At 25.9% G+C, this 21,973-nt stretch overlaps 1 protein-coding gene across 3 annotated transcripts in view; it reads left to right on the top strand.

The window, feature by feature from the left end:
* Nucleotides 1–254: 254 nt before the first annotated feature.
* The window catches only part of Ca-alpha1T (Ca[2+]-channel protein alpha[[1]] subunit T), a 103,156-nt gene continuing 81,437 nt past the window's right edge, over nt 255–21,973 (top strand). For 2 of the 3 annotated variants that reach the window (XM_065510120.1, XM_065510119.1), the window contains exons 1-2: nt 255–822; nt 7,790–8,188. The gene's annotated coding sequence lies outside the window, so the exon portion shown is untranslated. The remainder of the gene's footprint in view (nt 823–7,789; nt 8,189–21,973) is intronic. The other variant, XM_065510121.1, reaches the window with a different exon arrangement.

Below are 21,973 nucleotides of genomic sequence, written 5' to 3'. Positions count from 1 at the left end.
ACTCTACAGCTCTCCAAGGTGTGATAAGAGAGCGAGAGAGAGAGAGAAAAATAACAAATAAAATTAACATGAAATTCCAGCAAATCACTAAAATATAATTTTGAAAAAAATTTAAAAAAATTTTCAAAATTTTGAGGAAATAATTTTAAATTAAAATTTTATCCTTAAAATTTTAACAATTTATAAAATATTCAAATTATTTTTTTTTAATAACAAAAGTCTCCACTTTAAGTGAGTAAAGAGAGCATGGAAATGAGTTCTCCAAAAAAAATAGAAAAATCTAAAATGGCATTACGAGTAAAAAGCCACGTCATTGCCATCCGTTAAAAAGTTTTACAAGAGCATTCGTGTGGCTGGTGTATACTTGAATCCAGTAGGCTTTTAGCCTCCGAGCGGATAACTATAGAAATTTAACGAAAGCGCAGTGTTTGTGTTAAACAGTGACAAAAAAAAATAATAAAAAGAAGAGCTATAACTTATAAAAAATTCAAAAAGTTGAGAATTTCAAATTCAAACAGCCAGCAAAAAATTTTAACTGAAAAATTTAAAACAAGCATTTAATTAAAGCAGCAAAATAAAAAAAAATATTTGCAAATATAAAATAAACTCCTAAAAAAAAGTTTTGTGCCAAAAAAATTTAAAATAAAAATCAATTTTACTTAAAGAAAACAAAAAAATAATTACTCAATATTAATTATTAATTACAATAAACAGGTGCAAAAAAATATACATACACTTTGAAAAAAAAATTAATAAAGAAAATTATACTTATATTTACAATTATAACAAATCAATTGAAATAAAATTAAAAGAGTTTTAAAGGTAAAAAATAAAGAAATTTATAAATTGTATGTGAGGTTAATTTGATTATTATAAAACATGTGTATATATATAACAAAACCGTTAAACGATCGGAAACGAACTTTATATTTCAGCAAAAATACTAAATGAAATGAAGAACAAACAAAAAAAAAAACGGCCATATTACCAATACATACAGACAAATGTACTTAAATTTCTCTACATATATACGAACACACACATACTTACACACTGATATGAATATTAAACAAATACTATTAAATATACATAATTTTTTTTTCTTCCAGTTTTGTGTTTTTCCTTTACGTTTTAATAATTGAATTTAAATCAAATTGAAAAAGTGTTGAAAATGCATTTCAATTTTATGGCCATAAATGAAATTTATTAAAAATGTATTTTTTTTTTATTATTTTTAATTAATAAAAATAATTGCACGTTTGTTAATGAATTAATTGAAATTGTAGAGAAATAAAAAAAGCTAAACATGCTTTTAATGTTAAAATACATTTTTTATGGCAAAATTATAAAAAAAATCATCCCAAATAAATAATAGAGAGAATTGAAAGCAATTCAAGCTTCAAATTTGCGGAAGTGCCTTCATACATTTTAAATTTATTAAACTGCATTAATTTGTATAAAATATTCTACAAATATACCAATTAGTTGAAAGCTCGTAAAAAATGCCCGTTTAAGGTATAGTAATAATTTTGCAACAAAGAAAAAAATAATTTTAATATAATTTTTATGCAGTTGAATCAATTTTATCCGAAAATTTGACAACTTTTACAAAATAGGCACCCCTGCCCATGATTATGAACGGCCGGGTAACAATTAAATGGCAGATCAATTTGAATAAATATGTAAATTATAATTAGTTAAGAAATTTAGAAAAACTCGAGAAGATTTTTAAGATAATCTTAGAATTTTGTTAAAATAATCAATATTTCGACTATTGCCTGAAGTAGGGTGTACGTTTATAACCATTTAAAAGGTTATTATTATTAATTTATGAATTTAGTTCTTATTAAATATATTAAAATATTATAATTATAATATAAAACACTTAAGCTCTATTTTTGTAAAAATCAAATCATTTTCATTTCAAAATTTCGATTTTTTGAATATTTTTCTCGACTAGGCGGATTGAGATATTGCAAGACTTATTTAAATATTAATTTGGAGTTAATTAAAAATAAGAAAATATTTTTTGTAAAATTTTTGGCTAACTATTATGAAAAACCAAATAAAGTCTAGGAAAAAACGAACTTTTCAAAATTGAAATTTAAATATCTTATAAATTACAAAAAAAAACTAAACCAAATTTTCCTTATTTTTCTATTTGCTTGAAAAATTAAAATCCCTTGAAATTTGTACAAGCTTCGATCAGTGCAAACGATCAGAAAACACAGAGGTAGTTTACTTTGCAACCCTATTTCTCGGCTTGTGTTGAAACAGGTTGATCACTAATTTAATTTTCTGAAAGCGTATGTCCTGCTGTATTATTCGTTTGTACGTCATTTTGAAATCGGACCGATAAGATGAGGTCGATTGGTCCATGAATTCTCTCTCGTTAGAGAGCAATTAGTTTATTATTGTTATTGTTCGGAATGTAAAACAAGGCGGATTCAATAAATAAATCGTAAAAAAAACTTTTTTTTGGTCGATCCTGGACAGAATTTATTAATAAGTTAAGGTTTTTTTATGATTTTTTTATATCATGTTAGTGCTGGTTCACACACGTCAAGTTTACTTGAGCAACTCTTGGGTTTAAAGAAGAGAGAGGAAGAAAAAGAGGAAAATCTTTCCAAACTCCTCTCCTCTCTCTTCTATAAACTCAAGACTTGTTTAAGTAAACTTGACACAACTTTGCTATATTAATTAGCTTAATTTAGTATACAAAATTCGATTCTTTTGTTATTTACGGGAATGCAAAAAGTTAGTTGAGGTACGTGGCAAAAAATTATATAATTTTTGACGATTTTATTATTTTTTTTTACTTTTTTTATTTATTGAATCTGCTTTATTTTCTTAAGCATTCAAACTGAACTCAAATTAAAACGAATTTCTCTCAAACTAGAGCCTTGATAGACAAATGGGTCTCATTTAAGCGCGTTGGTAGCTGGGTCTAAGGGTTGCGGGTTCGATTCCCACCACAGAGTATCAGCATACAAGCAAAACGCATAGCAGTTTGTTTTTTCTTTTTTAAAGATCGACTCTACGAAGCGTTGATCGCGAAATATAGAAAGACGATTTTGCATCATTTGTACACCGAATCATTACTAGCGATGAAAAATAGATCCATTACGATAACCCGAAGCGTAAGAGATCGTACGTGAAGCCCGATCAACCAGCCGAATCGACACCAAAGCCAAATATTCATGGCTCTAAGGTAATGTTATGTATTTGATGGGAGCAAAATGGTTCTATCCTGTTGAACCATCACATGGAACCGGACAACTGATTTGAAGCGAGCATTAGCCGAAAAGCGCCCAGAATATGCGACCAGACATGAAACCGTAACATTACATCATGACAGCACTCGGCCACATGTTGCAATATCTGTTAAAAACTAGTTATAATGAATGTTGGGAAGTTTCGTCAAACCCGCCTTATAGTCCAGGCCTTCCCTCGTCCGACTACTATTTGTTTAGATCGAAGCAGAACGCTCGCTCTGGGATACGCTTCACTTTGGAACAGAGTATCCGTTACTGGCTTGATTTGGTCTTGGCCTCAAAAGTTGAGCAGTTGTTTGTGCTCGGAATCCATATGTTACCATGTTTCAAAATAAAAGCAAATATGACTTGTATTCCTTGAAATTTCCAAAAAAAAAAAATCTACACTATTGTTTGTTATTAATGATTTCAAGACAATATTTTAAAAACATTTTAATATTTTACACCATTATCACGAAATATATGTACATGATTTAATCTTTAATTAAAGTCTTTCAATGAATGTAAACAACTTCTTTTTTTGAAATGCAATCCATTAGCGTTTGTTACGCCTTTGTATTTTGACGTAAAAGTTGTACGCAAATTATCCGAACATGTGGGAGAAAATTTCAGGAATATAGAGAATAAATGTGACTTTACCTTAAGACAGGTAAATGAATCATTTTAAAACGCATTATATACAAAACGTCAAAACAAATGTCAGAAATATTGACGTAAAAATTTGAAAGAATTTTTTAAAGTTAAAGAGAAATTTTCAGAAAAATTAAATAAACATGCCATTAAAGATATTTAGACAGTTTCAGTTTGTGGCTGGCTGTCAATCGAGATAGAATTTGGGAACAAAGTGCAATGAGTTTTTAAAAATTTCGAATAGGAAAATGTTTTGAAACAGATTTTGTGTTTATTGAAAGAATTTAAAAAAAAAAACAATAATGAAATGTAACCAGCTTTTAATGGATAAGAGATTGATAAGTCTGAGTGATGAGTCTGTACACTTTTTTTAGATTTTAATTTCTATATATTTTGTTAAATTTTGTATGTATTTTATGTAATTCTAGGTAAACAATTTTATTTTAAACAATTAAAATCTATTTTAAACAAAAAGTTCATTAACAGAATTATTACAATTGTTTATAGGCTGACTTAAAAATGTCTTACGTTTCCAGGGAAAATAAAATTTAAACAGAAATTCTAAAAAATCAAAATAGCAACATAAATAGATCTTATGTTTACTATAAATGACATATGTTTGTGTCAGAAATATTGAAAAAAAAACTACTTCAAAGATTATCTAAACTCTAGAAGTTCAATAGTGAAGGTCGGTCAGTTGGTTTAAAAACATCTTTAATTTTCATTATATGTAGATTACAATACAAAGTAGGTCTAGGTCATTATTCCTGAAATCATATACATAAATACAAACACTACTCGGTATGGAGTAAAACAAATAAGTAAATAAAATTACACCAGATCAACTTAATAAACATAAAAAAACTTTAACAATAAATTAAACAAAATGCCAATAAAAGAAATAAATAAATATTGTACAAACAAACAAACAAAAGACTCATTTCCATATCTAAAGCAATTAAAACAGACACTGTCGATATTGTTACAACAAATTTTTTTTGTTCAACTGTCTTACAACTGGACAAGTCCTAATGGCAGCTGTACAGATTTTCATACACAATTTTCTTTTGGAAAAAATAACAAAAGAAATTATTTGTTATTGAAACGATTAATGAGTATACTTTTCGAACTTTTTGTTGGGTGAACAAAACAAAAAAAAAATTAACTGAATTTCAAGTATATTTATTTATACACTTTATGGAAATTTATCTCTTGTAATATTTGTGCTTGCAACTCATCTGGTTTCTTTCATTAAAAGCTACGCAAAAAAAAAAAATCAAGAAAATATTAATTTTAAATAAATATTCTTGGTTATAAAAACTACGCCACACGAATTAAAGAGATTAGAAATGTATTTTAGTCACAGAATGGGGCTGAATTGTTACATGTTACAGTGGCTAACAAAAATGGCAGGCATGCTCAGATATTGTAAACTTAGTAACTTAAAATTTTTTTCAACTGTTTTTTCAAAAAAAAACATTTTAAAGTTTTATTAATCCATTAAACTAATTTAATTTTGTCTTAGAGCTATTTACTGTGACATTTCCTTAAACAAACAATTGTTAAAAGGAAGAAAATATTCATCTTTATGCCGATCACTGATTTTAAGCAATAATGGAAAACATAACTCAAATTTCAGGAGGATTTCAATGTTAAAACGATTGAACTTGAAATACAATTTGAAAAGTTTGTAGGACAATTCGTTCCATTGGTCATTTCATATAAGACTTTAGAACTATTAAAATTGTTAAATAAATAAATGTTTAAAGGACGGAAATTTCCAACAACTGTGAAAAAACTCTTTGAAAGTTTAATCCCTCCAATAATCTGCTTTCTTTTCGCACTAAATCTATTAAGGCAGACTGTTTTTGTTGCTTTGTGTTAAATTTTAAAGAAATAGTCCAAATTACAGGAGGCTTCAAACATGAAAAATTAAAACAATTTTGACAAAAATCTAAATTTAGGCAGTTTTCATACCCAATTCTAAATTTTGACTTTAATTATTTTTCACGACTAAGTGCATTGAGATAATGCAACAAAACTTTTTACGTATTATTTTGGAATTTATTAGAAACTAGTTGATCGCCCCGGCTTCGCCCGGTAGCATTTACTAACGTTAGTTCTTCAAGTTTCTCCAACCCAATATCTAAATTTGTACTGCATACTTTAGGGAGCTTTATTATTACAGTTTCCTGGACTCACAAGAAAAAGAATTTCCAAGTTTTACCCGGAATGTTTTAATTTTTTTCTTTACAAACCATCTCCTGAAAATTTCGAATCGAATAAAAAAAAAATCAGCCAAATCGCTCCAGCCGTTCTCACGTGATGACATTACATACATGGACCATTTCATTTTTATATGTATAGATAGATTGATAGATAGATAAGAGAATATTTTTATAAATTTTTTTGGATAACTATTACTGAAGATATTTGCAAGAAACCAAATAAAGTCAAGGTAAAAAAATTTAAATTTTTATATTTTTTTGAAATTTCATTATTTTCCTATTTGATTTATCAGAGGTAGTTAACTTTGACACCCTGTATCTGATCTTGTGTTCTAACAGGGTGGTCACAAATTGAATTTTCTGAAAACTCATGACCTCTTGTACGATTCTTTCGAACATCATTTTGTAATCGCATTAGTAGTTTAAACATACATATTTCACAATCTAGATTTTCAAAGGTTTTTGTAAAAATAACTAGGGATTACTTGTTTGCTACTACTTTTTATATTTTTTTTGTCAATATTCTCTATCATTTCATTAGATTGTCCTAAATTTTACTGATTCTAATTGCAACGTTAAAAAAATATTCAAAATTCAGAAGACCACTACAGAAAATTTCAATGGATAATGATATTTCAATATTAATTTGTAAAACAATTTTATTTTAAATCACTTTTTATGTTTTTTTTTTGCAGATTTTTTTTGCAATCCCTCAAGCATTTTACATATTGCAGTAGTAGTTTATTAAACAATAAATTTTCATTAATATAAATTTACTTAATTTAAAATCATATGTTTTTTCCCTTTTTATTTTTCCTCTATATTAATTTTTTTTGTTGTGTTCTGTAGAGAAAATGTAATGGAAAATGCAAAACTGTAATGAAAACGAGTACAAAGTAAATGTTTACAATAGTACACATACAAACACACTCAACTACACAACCAAGAAAATTTCATTAAATTAAAATTTCAAGTAAAAGTTAAAACAAATAAAGGTTTTTATTTTAACAAAAGCATAGTAGGTAGCTATTGCAAAAAAACAAAACAGCAACTAAATATTTGAAAAAGGAAATTAAATTTAAAAAACATAAAAGAGCAAATAAGATTAAAAAAAAGTAATTATTTATGTAAAACAACATTTAATGATCAATAATTTTATTTTATTATTTTTCTTTTGCTGTTATTATTTGTTATTGTTGCTGTTTTGCATAAATATTTTATAAAGAAAAAAACGTAAATTGACTAAAAAATTCAATACAAACACACATACTTGCATACATAAAATATTTGTATACAAAAAAAAAACTACACAAATCCATATAAAATAAAGAATTTATAGTGTGTGTGTATGTAGAGAAAAATAAGAAGAAAAAAACAACAAATAAATATACAACTACACACACACACACATTCACTTTTAAACATTAAATATCGTTATAATAAACAAAACAACAAAAAACAATAATATAGAGTTCGTATTCTCTTCGTTTCAAAACGACGACCAACCAGCCAGCATCAAAATTGCCTTTGATTATTTTATGAAGCCATTTTTTTCTTCTTATTTGTTGCCGTTTTTGTTGTTATTTTATACAATTATTTTCTTTGTTTTTGCAAATGTTTATCTAAAATTTTGTTTGTGCTCTCGTGTATTTACAGTTATTTTATTGTAGTGTTGTTGTTGTTGCTGTTCTCGAACTACCAACGAGTTGCTGACAGTGTAGTGCACTAGTATATAAAGAATTTTGGAATACAATATATATAAAAAAAACCCATCAGAAAAAAATATGTAAAATATCCAAAAAGCAAATAAATTAAAAGAGCCCAACCAAGTAGTGAAAAAGTAAATTAAATTGTAATACAATCATTTGAAATAATATTGAAAAGTACACAGTGATATACACAAGAGGCCAACACCACCACCACACACACCACCAACAAATTATTGCAAACTCAAGAAATCTAGTGAAAACGTAAAGAAAAGATTTTCAAACACAAATTCATGGAATTCTTGTACAACTAATGAACAAAATTATCAGCAGATTGTTTTGAAAAAAGGTGAGTAAATGGGGGATAATAAAAGCAAACTAATGTATATAGAAAAATTTTAAACAATTACTTTTAAGTTTTATAAAAATTTTTTTAAATTTTAAAATATCAAAAAAAGTACCCTTTAATATGGGTACGAAATATTAGCAATTGAATATAAATATGGGGGATTTCATGTCAAGTGAACCAACTTTTAAAATCGATGTCTTCCGATTCGATTCCGATTTTTCAACAAGATCGGTCAAGGACTCTCTGAGTTAGTAACCTTCGTAAACTGAACAATATGAACGCCTACCAATGCTTTAGATAGCTATTTCTTCAATCTTTCCAAAAATTTTTTTTGTATATTTTTTTTTTCCAAAATCAACAAATTAAGTTTTGAAAGAAAAAAATTAAAAAATTCCAGTAAAACTCGAAAATTTTAGGTTCCAGTCAAATGTAATAAAAAAGCTCCCTAAAGTATGTGGTACAAATTTAGATATTTTATTTGCAAACAAATAAGAACATGCAGGTGTTTGTGGGTTGGAGAAACTTGAAGAACTGACATTAGTAAATGTTACCGGGCGAAGCCGGGGCGGTCAACTAGTTGAATATAAATATGGGGGATTTCATGTCAAGTGAATCATCTTTTAACATCGATGTCTTCTGATCCGATTCCGATTTTTCAACAAGATCGGTCAAGAACTCTCTGAGTTAGTAACCTTCGTAACCTGAACAATATGAACGACTACCAATGGTTCTTCAATCTTTCTAAAATTTTTTTTGATATTTTTTTCTAAAATAAAATTTTTTTCTAAAATAAATTTTTTTTTTTACTTTTTTTTCAAAATGGGCCTCTTTTTTTCTTAAAGGAAAGCTTATTTCTTTTCCTTGAGGAGCGTTTTGGTCGCTTATTGGGATTCGAGTTGGATATCTATCAAAATAAATGTTTTTTAACACAAAACATAAATTTTTTGACTTTTTTTTTTGCAAAATCAAAACTTTTTATTGACTTTTTTTAATTTTTTTTGCTGAAAAGAAAGCTTATGTCTTTTCCTTTAAGCACTTGACATACAATTTTTTTTGGCAAAATCAAAAAGTTGTTGATTTTTTTTTTCAAAATAGGCCGTTTTTTAATTTTTTGTTTTGCTCAAAAGAAAGCTTAGGTCTTTTCCTTTATGATTTTTTTGGTCGCTTAGTGGGATGCGAGTGGATATATATCAAAATATATATATAAAGATATACAATTTTTGATTTTTTTTAAATGGGCCCTTTTTAACATTTTTTTTTTTGCTCAAAAGAAAGATCTCGATCCAAAGACATCGATTTCAAAAGTTGGTTCACTTGACATGAAAACCCACATAAACATATTTATTATAATTAGATAGCAGCTTCTCAACAGTTCAAATGATGATAGAATAAAGACATTTCCCTAATAAACCCTTAAAGGTATGGTAATGTTCATAAAATTTTAATTTTACGATACACCAGCGGTACGGTAATAAAGAAGAAGATTTCTTACCCTCTCCCTCTTGGTTGTGTAGGTATATTTCAGCATACAAAGGTGTTTATCTTTTTATCTCTTTATTTTGTTGTTGTTATTATTATTATGCTGATTGCAGACAAAAGTTAAGTATTTTATATGCCAAGTTTATGGAAATTAAACGTAAATGTACACAATGTACTTGTACTTTGTATTCGTTTTTGTATTTAAGTGAATTTTGCAAATAAAATCAGCAAGAAAATAAAAAAATAACTATTTATTTCAATTGTTTAAGTACGGCCTCATTTTTATCTCTTTTGTAGTTGTCATCATCATTGTTGTTGTTGTTGCTGCTCTTTCTTATTGTTGTTAAATAAAGCTCTTTAATAGTATTTTATTTTGTACAACTGTTGATTGTGGTGGCTGAATTCTATACAAAAGTAGATTCGTTTTTTGTGTTTTTATTATTATTATTATTTTCATTTAAACCCTGTTAATGAAATTAACATAATTTTCTTTTATATTTTGTTGTTGTTGTTGATTTTTGCATATTTGTTTACAAACATATGTAAAGTAGGTAATTATAGTGTATCATTAAAATTAACATTATTACATTGTTTATGAAAAGTTGTTTGTAATAAGAGGTAATTGAATTAAAAATTAAGAGAAAATTTAAATATGTTAATATTTAAGGCTTAATAGGAAAATAGTTTTCACTTAGAGGAAATAATAGATAGTTAAGAATAGTTTAGGAAATTAATAAAAATTCCTCTTAAACTTATACTGCAATTCACTTTTTATATCTTACTCTTGCTACCACCCTCGTTGCATTATTTTCCAGCAAAAAAAAAAAAAAAATATTCCGACACAAAAAATCTTCAAATATTTCCAACTTGCCACAGTTTAATGTACTAAAAAACAAAATGTTTTCCATATGATTATCAGTTTGAGTAAATATTTCTTTTCAAATTTGTTGTTCTATTCTATTGTTGGCAAATTGAGTTTTCCTGCAATATTCATTGATTTGTTTTTTTTTGCTATCTTTAACTCAAAGCCTTTTGTATATTTAAGAATTTATAAACAAAAAATTGTTGCTTTTTTTCAATTCGTAATATAAAATGAATCTATTTTTGTGTGCTTACTCGTAAAAGGCAAAGACACCTCATATAGCAATCGTCAACATGATTTTGAAAAAAATCTCAACACCTGGAATTTTGTTTTTTTGTGAAATCTTATTTAATTGTTTTGATTTTAATAAATACTTAAATTCTTTTTAATTTCCAATTGATATACACTGAAATAGTTTATTTAACAATATTGAAACATATTTGAAATTATGTTTATTTAGATTTAGTTAGTTAGTTGGTGTGTTTTGTGTATAAACATGTAGTTGGTTTTTTATTTGGAAAATGATATTTATTAGTTGGAATTATCTGTAGCTCTACTACATTTATACCTAAATATTAAAACAATAAAACCTAATTGACTCATAAATTTATATGAAGGTCGTAGAACGTAAAAAAAGATGCAAGAAAATTAATACAAATAGGAAAATTTTAAATACTATAAATTTTGAATAAACATCTAGCAAGCACGTGGCTTGAAATTTTATAAAAGTACTTATATACTAAGTACGAGGGATGGTCAATAAATTTGTGAATTTTTGAGTTTTTGAAAGAGCCACGCTGCTCCTGTCAACAAGAATCTGTCAATGGACTCCTGTCAAAATTTGAATAAGCTGTCATTTAGTTTGTGTTTGACAGCCATTGATAGCAGAAAGTGAAAAAGTGAATTTCGTATGCTCATTAAGCATTGCTTTTTGCTTAAAATCACTTCATACAAGGCTAAGCTTGGCAAATACTATGGAAACTCTACACCATTTATTTAAATGGTAAAAAAAAGTGGTTTACTGAATTTCGTTAAGGCCATCCAAGCATGGAAGTTGACGAACGTTCTGATCGACCTAAACAATTTAAAAATTCCCGATATGGTGTTGGGCCATTGGAGATGGAAAGTGCGAGAGATTGTGGAAGCCATAGGCATCTCACATGGCACAGTGGTTTCAATTTTGAATCACCTCAAAATAAGTGCCGCAAATGCACACATGTAAAGTTTCCATTACAAAATGAAATGAATTAGGCTACGAATTGCTCCCTCATCCACCCTATTTTCAGGATTTAAAAATTGTTTTAATTTAAAAAAAAATTATTATTGAGAATCAAATTTTATGGCAAAAAAAATATTTTTGGGTTAAAAAATATTTTTTCCGATTTGAACCATTGTAGGTCCGAATTTCCAAATTACAAAAAAAAAATTATTGAGAATTTTATGGCAAAAAAATATTTTTAAATTTTTTTTAATTTGTTAGTGAAAGCATTTTTTTGGGTTAAAATTTTTTTTTCCGATTCTAACCCATTGTAGGTCCGAATTTCCAAATTTCAAAAAAAAAAAATTATTGTGAATCAAATTTTATGGGAAAAAAAGTTTTTAATTTGTTTTTGAAACATTTTTTTGTGTTAAATTTTTTTTCCGATTTTAATCCATTGTAGGTCCGACTTACTTTGAAATTTACTTAGTAGTCCAGATATAGATCAAAAAAAGGTTGTCTTGGTTTTTTATCTTTTTATATCAGCCATTTGTGGACCGAAAGTTGATTTCAACATACAGACGGACATGGCTATATCGACTCCGCTATCTATAACGATCCAGAAACGGAATGAAAAACGTATGTATACGCTTGACAATCATAACAGAAATGTTTTAATGGTGTTATAACTACGATCACAGTCAAGTAATCATTGGAACAAGGTCAAATAAACCCAAGGTCAAAGGTCAAGAATTATTTTTATAAACTTTCATGCATTTTTTTCGAAAAATTTAAATTTCCTTTGAACAACCTTCAAATCAGGCTTGGAAGGTAGGTGGTACGTTTACTCATTTGATACTTCCAAACAATTTTCAGTATTTTATGTAGAAAAGCAAATTTACACATTCTTATTGACTCAGAATGATTTGCTGTTCAATATGAACTTGTTCGTTCATGTCGTGTTTATCTTATTATCTTTCATTTATCGATAATTTTGTGCGTAACAGTTTTTCTATAGAAAATTTTCATTATAACAGATTTTTTAAAAGAAATTTTTGTATAAAAATTTTGAGTATAATATTTATAAAATTTTTACTATAGAAAAGTTTAAGTATAATAGTTTTTTCTATATAAAATTTAGTGTATAACAGTTTTTTCTACAGTAAATTTTTTGTATAACAGTATTTGCTATAAACAATTTTGAGTATAACAGTTTTTTTTTATAGAAAACTTTGGGTATAACAGCTTTTTTTATTATTTTCTATATTAAGTTTTGTGTATAACAGTTTTTTTTATAGTAAGTTTTCATTATAACAGATTTTTATAGAACATTTTATGTAATTTTTATAACAGTTATAGTTGTTTCTATAAACAAATGTTTAGTATACATTTTTTTATTGAATAATTTGTGTTTAACTGTTTTTATAGAATATTTTCAGTATAACAGTTTTTTTTTAGAAAATTTTGTGCACAAAAATGCTTTCTGTAAAAAATGTTCCGTATGACTGATTAAGATATTTTGAGTTAGTAAATATTATAAAAAATATCTAAAACAAATAAATTCTTTAACGTTAAACAAATTATTTTTACTACTACAATTAAACATATTTTTAATTATAGAAAAAAAAACGTATTTAAACAATAAATAAACTTGTTTAACTTGTGAGCAGAAATTCCAAAAGTGAATTTATTTCCTTTTAATTTTATTTATTTACCTTAATTTATTTACACATAACTAACAGCAGTGGTTTATTATAGACACTGCAATTGACAATTTATATTTATATTTTCATTATTTTCCTTTCTAAACACAACTCCAGCTCTCAATATTATGTGTCATGTTATTTTTTGTTTGTGGCTGTAGTAGTTGCTGTTGTTGTATTTTGTCAAAAGTGTTTATAATCCAGCTGTTTGAGTTTTATTGATGTGACCTTAGACGCTGTAAACGACTAAACCAAATAAACAACCAACTACTGACTCAACCAAACTCATTGACTGGCTGACCCATTTCGTGGGTTACTTGAGTGATTGCCAAAGCTTTACTATAATAATGAAGAAATTATTTTACTCTACCACAAAAACAACAACTACTAAATATATTTACAGGACAGAAAACAAAAAAAAACAACAACAATTCAAACAGGCACTTAAATGTGTTTTTGTTGTTTTTTGGCAAACAAACGTAAATGTGTTTTTGAAATGCACATACCAACGCATAAATACACACACTTACTCACATACACCAATCTAAAGAACAACAAAAACAAAAGAAACCAACTACTAAAATGGCAGTTAAAAGCATTTGTAATAAATACCGTTATGTGTTTGAAACACAGAGGAGAAGAGAAAGAGAGCTAGTGACAAAGAGGATATTTAAAACCCAACCATAATTGCCGCCAGTCAGGCGCTTTTATTATTGTTTTCATTTTCATTTTTATTGAATTTTAATTAATTTCATTATTGTCATTATTACCCCAATGTTGATTGTCCATTATCATTATACTTATCTATCTTCTGTTGGAACCCTGCCTCACTTTCAGGCAGTCAGCCAAAAACCATTTGCCTTCCTTTTGCAAACGTTAAAAATCATATTCAAATAAATAAATTTTGTGTTTTTTTCGTTTTTTTTATCAGTAAGTAATTATGAGCCAACAATATGCTGGAGGACTTTACTAAATGAAATGAACTGTTAATGAGTGTTTGAAATATAATATTTCTTATCTCAAATAAATAAAATGAAATGTAAACTTTTATATTTGAACCCATGACAGCGGTAATTTGTAAAGCAATTAATTTCAATTTTTTTAAATACTATTTTGTATTTTTTTTTTAATTTATTTGATTTTTTAAAAATTTTGTCTTAATGTTTTGCCATTAGGCAAATGCATGAGTGATGAAGCCAGCAAATATTTCAACGACTATACATTTGTTCAGCTGTAAATTTATTGCCAAACATTTTTATATATTGTATATTGTATATTTCTTTTTTATTTTACACAATTTCAAAATGGAAATTAATTACGTTTTCTGGTATTCTCAAAACAAATACAAAAATCAATTTTCTAACACTTCATTTTCATGCATAGATTTAAAATCAAAATCAAAAATAAAAATATAATTTATTTTTATTGAACTAAAGTTACCTCTATAATATAAAAGAAAAATTTACATATTTATTGTTTTTTTGTTAAGCAAATAAAGAGAAATACGAGTGTAAATATAGTTGTATACATACATTTCTAATCATTATTTATGTATTTCTCCCCCTTTACTAATAAATATTTGCATGTCAACTTAACATTTGCACTCAATCGTACAAATTGAAAACACGTAAGAAATATTAAAATATGAAATTCCATCCAGTACATGCAGACATAACAGTTCAACACAATAAAAAGTACGTTTTTTTGGTTTTTGTCACCAAACCCCTAACTAAGTTAGATATAAACATATTTACACGCAGTTTAATAAAATATGTCACACCGAAGTTTTGTTTGGGCCGAATTTATTTTATTTGGGTTTTATTTTAAACATATTTCGTTTAATTTTGCAGAATTATTAGAAATTTTGGAAAGATTTTCAAAATTTTTTGAAAATGTTAAAAATTTCTCTAATTGTTTTATAATTACAAAATAAAATAATTTCTTTAATGAGTATAAAAATTTTTGGTACTTTTCAAAGTACTTTTTTGGTGCCTTGATATTTTAGAAAAAATACACTTTTGTTTGAACTTTCTAAAAAGTACTTTTTTGAACTTTCTAAAAAGTACTTTTTTGTACTTTTGCAAAAGTACTTTTTTGTACTTTTGAAAAAGTACATTATTTTGTACTTTCGAAAAAGTACCATATTTGTTTTATTAGAAATATTTATTATATTAAGTTTTAACAACAAAAGTACTTTTTAGTGGTATCCAAAATGTACTTTTTTGGTGCTTTCCAAAATGTATTATGTTAGTATTTTCGAAAAAAAACAAAATTTTTTTAACATTCGAAACTTTTGTATTTTTGAAAAAGTACTTTAATTATTTTAGAAATATTTGCTACAATTAAATACAATTGTTTCTTAAAATTATAACAAGCAGAGTTTTCATTGATATTGAAAAAAAAAAATGGTATTTTTTGGTACTTTTTGAAAATGTGTCAAAATTAATGGAATCAATATTGATTTATTTATGTACTATTTAAAAAAGTTACAATGTTCGTACCATGTTCGAAATAAATACATTTTGAAACTGTTTAACTATTGTTATTTGTCAAGGTTTTAATTACAATAGCAAGGAGATTTTGAACTGATAAAAAAATAGTACTTTTTTTTTGGTACTTTTGGAATGTATTTAAAATTTGTTGAAATATCTTGCCAATATTAAATGAGAAATAGTTATTTAGTTTAAAGTACTTTTAATAATGATACAAAAAAAGTACTAAATTTTAAATAGTACTATTTGAAAAGCTTAAAACAAATTCCAAATAATTTATTTCCTGACTTAATTGATGTTTTTCATAAAATACTTTTTTTTTGGTAATTTTTCAAAATGTAAAAAAAAAATTAGAATTTTCAGAGTTAAAGTCAACTATTATCAAAATGATTCAAAGATATTGATGTTTAATGCTGGTTTTTATGTTGGTACTTTTTGTAAATTTTTAAAAATTTAGTACTTTTTATAAATGTTGAAAATCTTTTAAATTCTATAATAAAAATTATCTAAGGACAAAATTATTTGAAAAATTTAATTCTTTAAATAAGTACTTTTTTGCAACATTTTATAAAATTAAGAAAGTACTAAATTTTTAAAAGGAAAATTTGAAATTTCTTAAAATTTTAATTATTCAAACATTAAACAAAAATTTTAAACTTCAATTGATACTTTTTGAAAATGTTTTAAAATGCCAATATTTGGTTTTATTTGTGTCCAAGAAGTTTAACAATTTTATTTCTTCGCAGTTATAAATATTGGAAAAATCCACTGAAATTAATTGTTGGGGGATAAGCTACTCCTTTTTTTGTTTGGCTTTTTAGAAAAGAACTCTGGTACTATTTAAACAGTTAAAAGAGTACTAAAGTTAGAAAATTTGTGTGGTTTTTTAAAAAAATCCACCTAAGTCTTGTTCATATTTCATTATTCTGTCGGTCGTTTGTACAATATAAAAAAATTAAGTGTTTCTAATATGATTAAATAATTTTATGTCCTTAGAAATTCTAAAAATAAATAAAGTAATCAATTTGCGGGCAACCACATGAAGGACGATAATAAAAATATAAAACAGAAAGTAAAATAAATATATATATTTATATTGTATATATATAAAGTTATACTTATTCTGCAGAAAAAATACCACAATTTTTATAATTCATACTGCTAACAACACGTTTCACATATAAAAAACAATCAACAAAGTATTTTTCTCCATATATACAATATTTCCAGTTACTACATGTTCTTAAAACAAAGTACAAGTACATAAATACAATAAGAAAATAATTGTAAAAATAGAAAAATCTATGACTGTTGTAGAGCCAAAGATAAGTTTCGTTTCCTAAAAGAAACTCTTAAACATTGATGGTATTTACTCAAGGTATGAGTGAGATTTAGAGTGTTTGTTTGTTAGTACTTTGCCAATAATGCCAACCGCAATAGTTATTTGTCTTAACGTGGTTTTAACTTGTCTGGCTGTAAATCGCATCATTTCTTCCGTTTAGGAAATGAACTGAAGTCAAGTCAAGACTAGAACACCAAACTAAACAACAAACAGCAGTGGTGACAAATGTTTTACTTCTACCAGCTAAAGATTGTTATTGAAAAAATTGTATTTATATAAGTAAGAGAGACAGGGAGAGAAAACAATAAAGACAGCTTGAATGAAATAAAGCAAAATATCCTCCAAGGAAATATGTTCGTTATCTATGACAATCAATAGAAAATGGATTAAGTTTTATTACAATCTGTTTATTTATCTATTGAATTATTATTAATATTGCTAATCCATGACTGAAATATGAAAATAAAATACAAAGATTTTATTACAAAGTTTAAATCATAATGTTTGTTAAGGAAACTATTATTTTAAATTGATTTTTTAAGTCAGAAGAGAGATTTGTTATTGAAATGAGATGGAATACATAAATATAGCATACTTTAGGGCGTATGATTATTGCTGAGAAGGTGTGTTGAATAATAATCATACGCCTGCGGGTTGTGGTGATACATTAAATAGGAAGACAACAGTACGTATGATTATTGTAAATTTTAATTGATAATTTTAAATTTTCATTGATATGAACTCCTATTGATAAAATTTATAGAACCAAACGTTAAGGGAGCAAAAAGTTTATTAAATTTTTAATATTTGTTTTTATTTAATATCAATATCACATATCACAAATCAATAAATTTCTTCGACAGAAAATCTTTATACAAAAATATGCGGTTATTAGAACGTATTTTATCAGTGAGATTCTTCATTTATTACTGCTCTATTGCTTTAATAGTTTTTTCAAATACTGACAGTACAACTAAAATTACAAAAAACAATTACACCTTTGACAGTAAAACTTTATACGGTTATTGGAACGTATTTTATCAGAAAGATTCTTTCTTATTTACTGCGTTTCTTGTTTGCTCTATTGCTTTAATAGTTTTTAATTAAAAACTATTTTTTATTTGTCTAAAATAACAATAAAAACAATATAACTGGAACATCAGAGCGTATGCTTATTATTAAATTACACCACGAATTCAATATTAATCATACGTAACCTGGTACAGACGATTATAATGAAATTGTAATAAAACATATTGTACAGTAACTTTCAAAATACTGAACCGTTTAAAAAACTATGTATAAGTAAATTAAAGACAAGGACCTAACAAATTTAGAAAAGTAAACATGTAACCACCTGATTGGAATACAGCATCAGCTATAGGGCGTCAAACATGTCCACCACAAATGTGAAAAATCTCGAAACTTTCACAAATATGGAAACTAATCAGGTTTATAAGATATAAATAAAGGGTATTTTTAAGAAATGCTGAAACGAGGTTAATTTTGTGTAGTTCTAGTTTCTATGAGTTTATTGGTACTCATTATATTTTTGACTACTTTCCTTGTTTGCTCTATTGCTTTAAGAAAAGTTTGTCATTTTGTCAAGCTTTCCTATTAAATTTCCCTTTAAATTCAATTTTAATTCTCTACGCCTTATTTTTGCTCAAAGTTTCCCTTGTTTTGCCAATTAAAAAGTTTTTTTATGTATTTTGTAAAAGTTCATAAACTAAGTTTTGTAAATTTAAATTGTTTTTTTTTTAAAAAACTTTTAGAGCAAGAAAACGCGTTTTTGCTTTTAAGTAAAAGAAAAAAATAAATATTTTTTTTTTTTGAAAACAAGAAATATATCATTTAATGAGACCTCTCTACCCAAACACATGCATACAGTTATAATAATTACACTGCCTCTCTTAGCTATAAATGTTTACAGGCATGTATTTGATATACATTTTAAACAATCATTAAGCTTTTGACTTTTGACAAATACAGCTCAAAAAAAAAAAAAAATTACAAAAAACAAAGAGAAGTTTACATATTTTACATAAAATAACACACATACAGTCAGTCAGACATACATACATGCTTACTAAATAAACAAACTACAACAAATATAAACAAAACTGTAAAATATATATAAAGATACAGCAGAACTCATACAAATATATGACATATATGTATTTAACACATACAAAATGAAAGTGGATAGAAGAGGAGCTCGCAAGAGATGCTGGTTTTATACAATTGAAAGGGAGCTAAACGAACGAACGAACACTGACTACAATTTGTATAAAGTGACAACAACAGCAACAACTAACAAAAGAGTAAACAAAAGTTTTTAATAAATAAATAAACAAACACTTACACTCGTAAGCCAAACAATATTTAAAACAGCAACAACAACAATAAAAACATCAGTCAGTATCAGCGTTCCGAATACCAGAATATTAGCCCTGTCTATCTTTTCTCCATTGTTCGTTGTTGTTTTTCTTCTTTAACAGACAGTTTTCTCTTTTTCGAAAATGTTGACGTTTGTTGATGAGCTTGTTTTGTTGTTGTTGTTGCTGCTGTTGATAAACACTAAATTTCATTTCATGATATTTATGTATACATATTGTACATATTTTGTTTGTTGTTATTATAGAAATATTAAAAACATGAAAAATTATAATGGAATTTATGTAAATTACCCTCATTTTCTTGTTAACATTTTTTAGAGTTAGAGAATTATTTAAGTTGGTAAACAAGATTGAATTTTAATTTAAAAATAAGTGATTTAAGTTTGTAAAAACAATTTAAATAGCTCGAAAATTATTAGAAATGAGAAAATCATTCAGTGATTTTAAACAAAATCAAGAAAATTTTTCATTAAATGCTTAGAAATTAAATATATTTGATATATGTTTAAAGTCTTACTCGAAATGTTTAAGTGAGTTTTTTTATGGGGGTTTTAGTTTCTCTGAGTTCAATGTATTTTTGTAAGTCTGTGTAAAACACCCTCACGTCTAAAATACAAACTCGAACTTAATTTAATTTACCTCAAATGTTAATCAGTGTCCTAAGCTATTTGGTATTGAAAATTAGCCAAATTGGTTAAGTAAAAAAAATGTTACAAAACAAAATGTAAGACAATCTGGACATAAATTTAAGTTTTTTACCAAAATAATATGCATTATTGTTGCTGTTAAATAGCTAATAAAAAGTACAATATGCTTGTAATTTTAATTGTTGTTTTATTTGCTAATCTATTTTAGATTAAGAAACAATAACATACACTGAATATATGTCAGAATTTTCAACCGAGGCTAATTTAGTGTAATTGTGGTTTTAGGTCCAAAGTATTTAAGATATTCATCACAGCCGATATCCAAATTTGTTTTAGTTTTAATTAAATTTTATGCTTTATTGGTCTCAAAACTAGACAATAATGTAACAGGAACATCATAGCGTATGATTATTATAAAATTACAAAATGAATTAAATATTAATCATACGCCATGTGGAACAGTCGATTGTAAAAAATTGTAACAAATATAACTTCCAAAATACTGAACCGATTGAATAGCAATATATAAGACAATTGAAAAGGAGGACCTAAACGTTTAGAAAAGTAAACTTGTGATCATCTGCTTGGTATACAAAATAAGCTATAGGGCATCAAATATAATGACCTCAAGTGTGAAAAATCTAACAACTTTTACAAATATGGAAACTAAAAAGTCAAGTTTTTATTGTAATACTTTGATAAATATCTGTATACCAATATAAAATTTGTTTAAAATACCTTTAAATTAGTTTATTCACAAAATCTAAATCTTAAGTCTACATTTCTTTTTTCTTTGCTTTTTAAACAAACTTAAGCTAATTGAAAATGCCCTTAAGTTAATGTATGCTATATAAAGCTCCAATTACAAGTAAAAAGGAATTATGTTTCTTTTTTGAAAGTATTTTTAGTTGCCTTTTATACTTCAATATTAAACATGTGCAAGGATTTATATATATACATTTCTTTTAAGTCTTAAATATTATGCGAAAATGTATTAGTTGTTTTTTTTTCATGCAATTTTGTTTACAGTTTTTTTTTAACTCTATAGGCATTTACTTGGCTGGCTGACTAACTTGGTAATGGACACATAAACACATAAAAAATCTGAAGTTTTGCCAAAAAAATAAAACTTAAAAGCTTATTGACTTTATGGCCTATGAAAGTGCATGAAATTTAAAATAATTGTGTATTTTATACAAATAAAATTAAATACACTAAATGTGTGATAAGTTATGAAAACTACGGAACAAAAAAAAAATAAATTTATACAGAAGTTTTCAAAGGAATTAAAACTTAAAATCTGTTTCAAATTTATTTTTTAAAGATATTTCAAACAAATTCTTTAAACAACTTATGAACTTTTGAATACTTAAATTGTTCTTGAAAATCACAAACAAAAATTAGCAACAACATTGAAAAAATAGGATGTTTTGGAAGTACATAATTTGCATTATACATTAATATTGCTGGTTAAATTTAATAATTAAATCGTGTTGTTGTATTTATTTTTATTCACTTCTCATATTTGTAAAAGTTGAGAGATTTTTCACACTTTAGGTGGTCACTTTTGATACCTTACAGCTCATTTTGTATTACAATTAGTTGGTTACAATATTACTTTTCTAAATTATTACGTTCTTCTCTTCAATTTTCGTTTACATTG

The sequence above is a fragment of the Calliphora vicina genome, chromosome 4 (assembly GCF_958450345.1).
Source record: "Calliphora vicina chromosome 4, idCalVici1.1, whole genome shotgun sequence".
Lineage (NCBI taxonomy): Eukaryota > Metazoa > Arthropoda > Insecta > Diptera > Calliphoridae > Calliphora > Calliphora vicina.
Note: the sequence above shows the minus strand (reverse complement) of the source record. Positions and strands in the feature narration are given on the sequence as shown.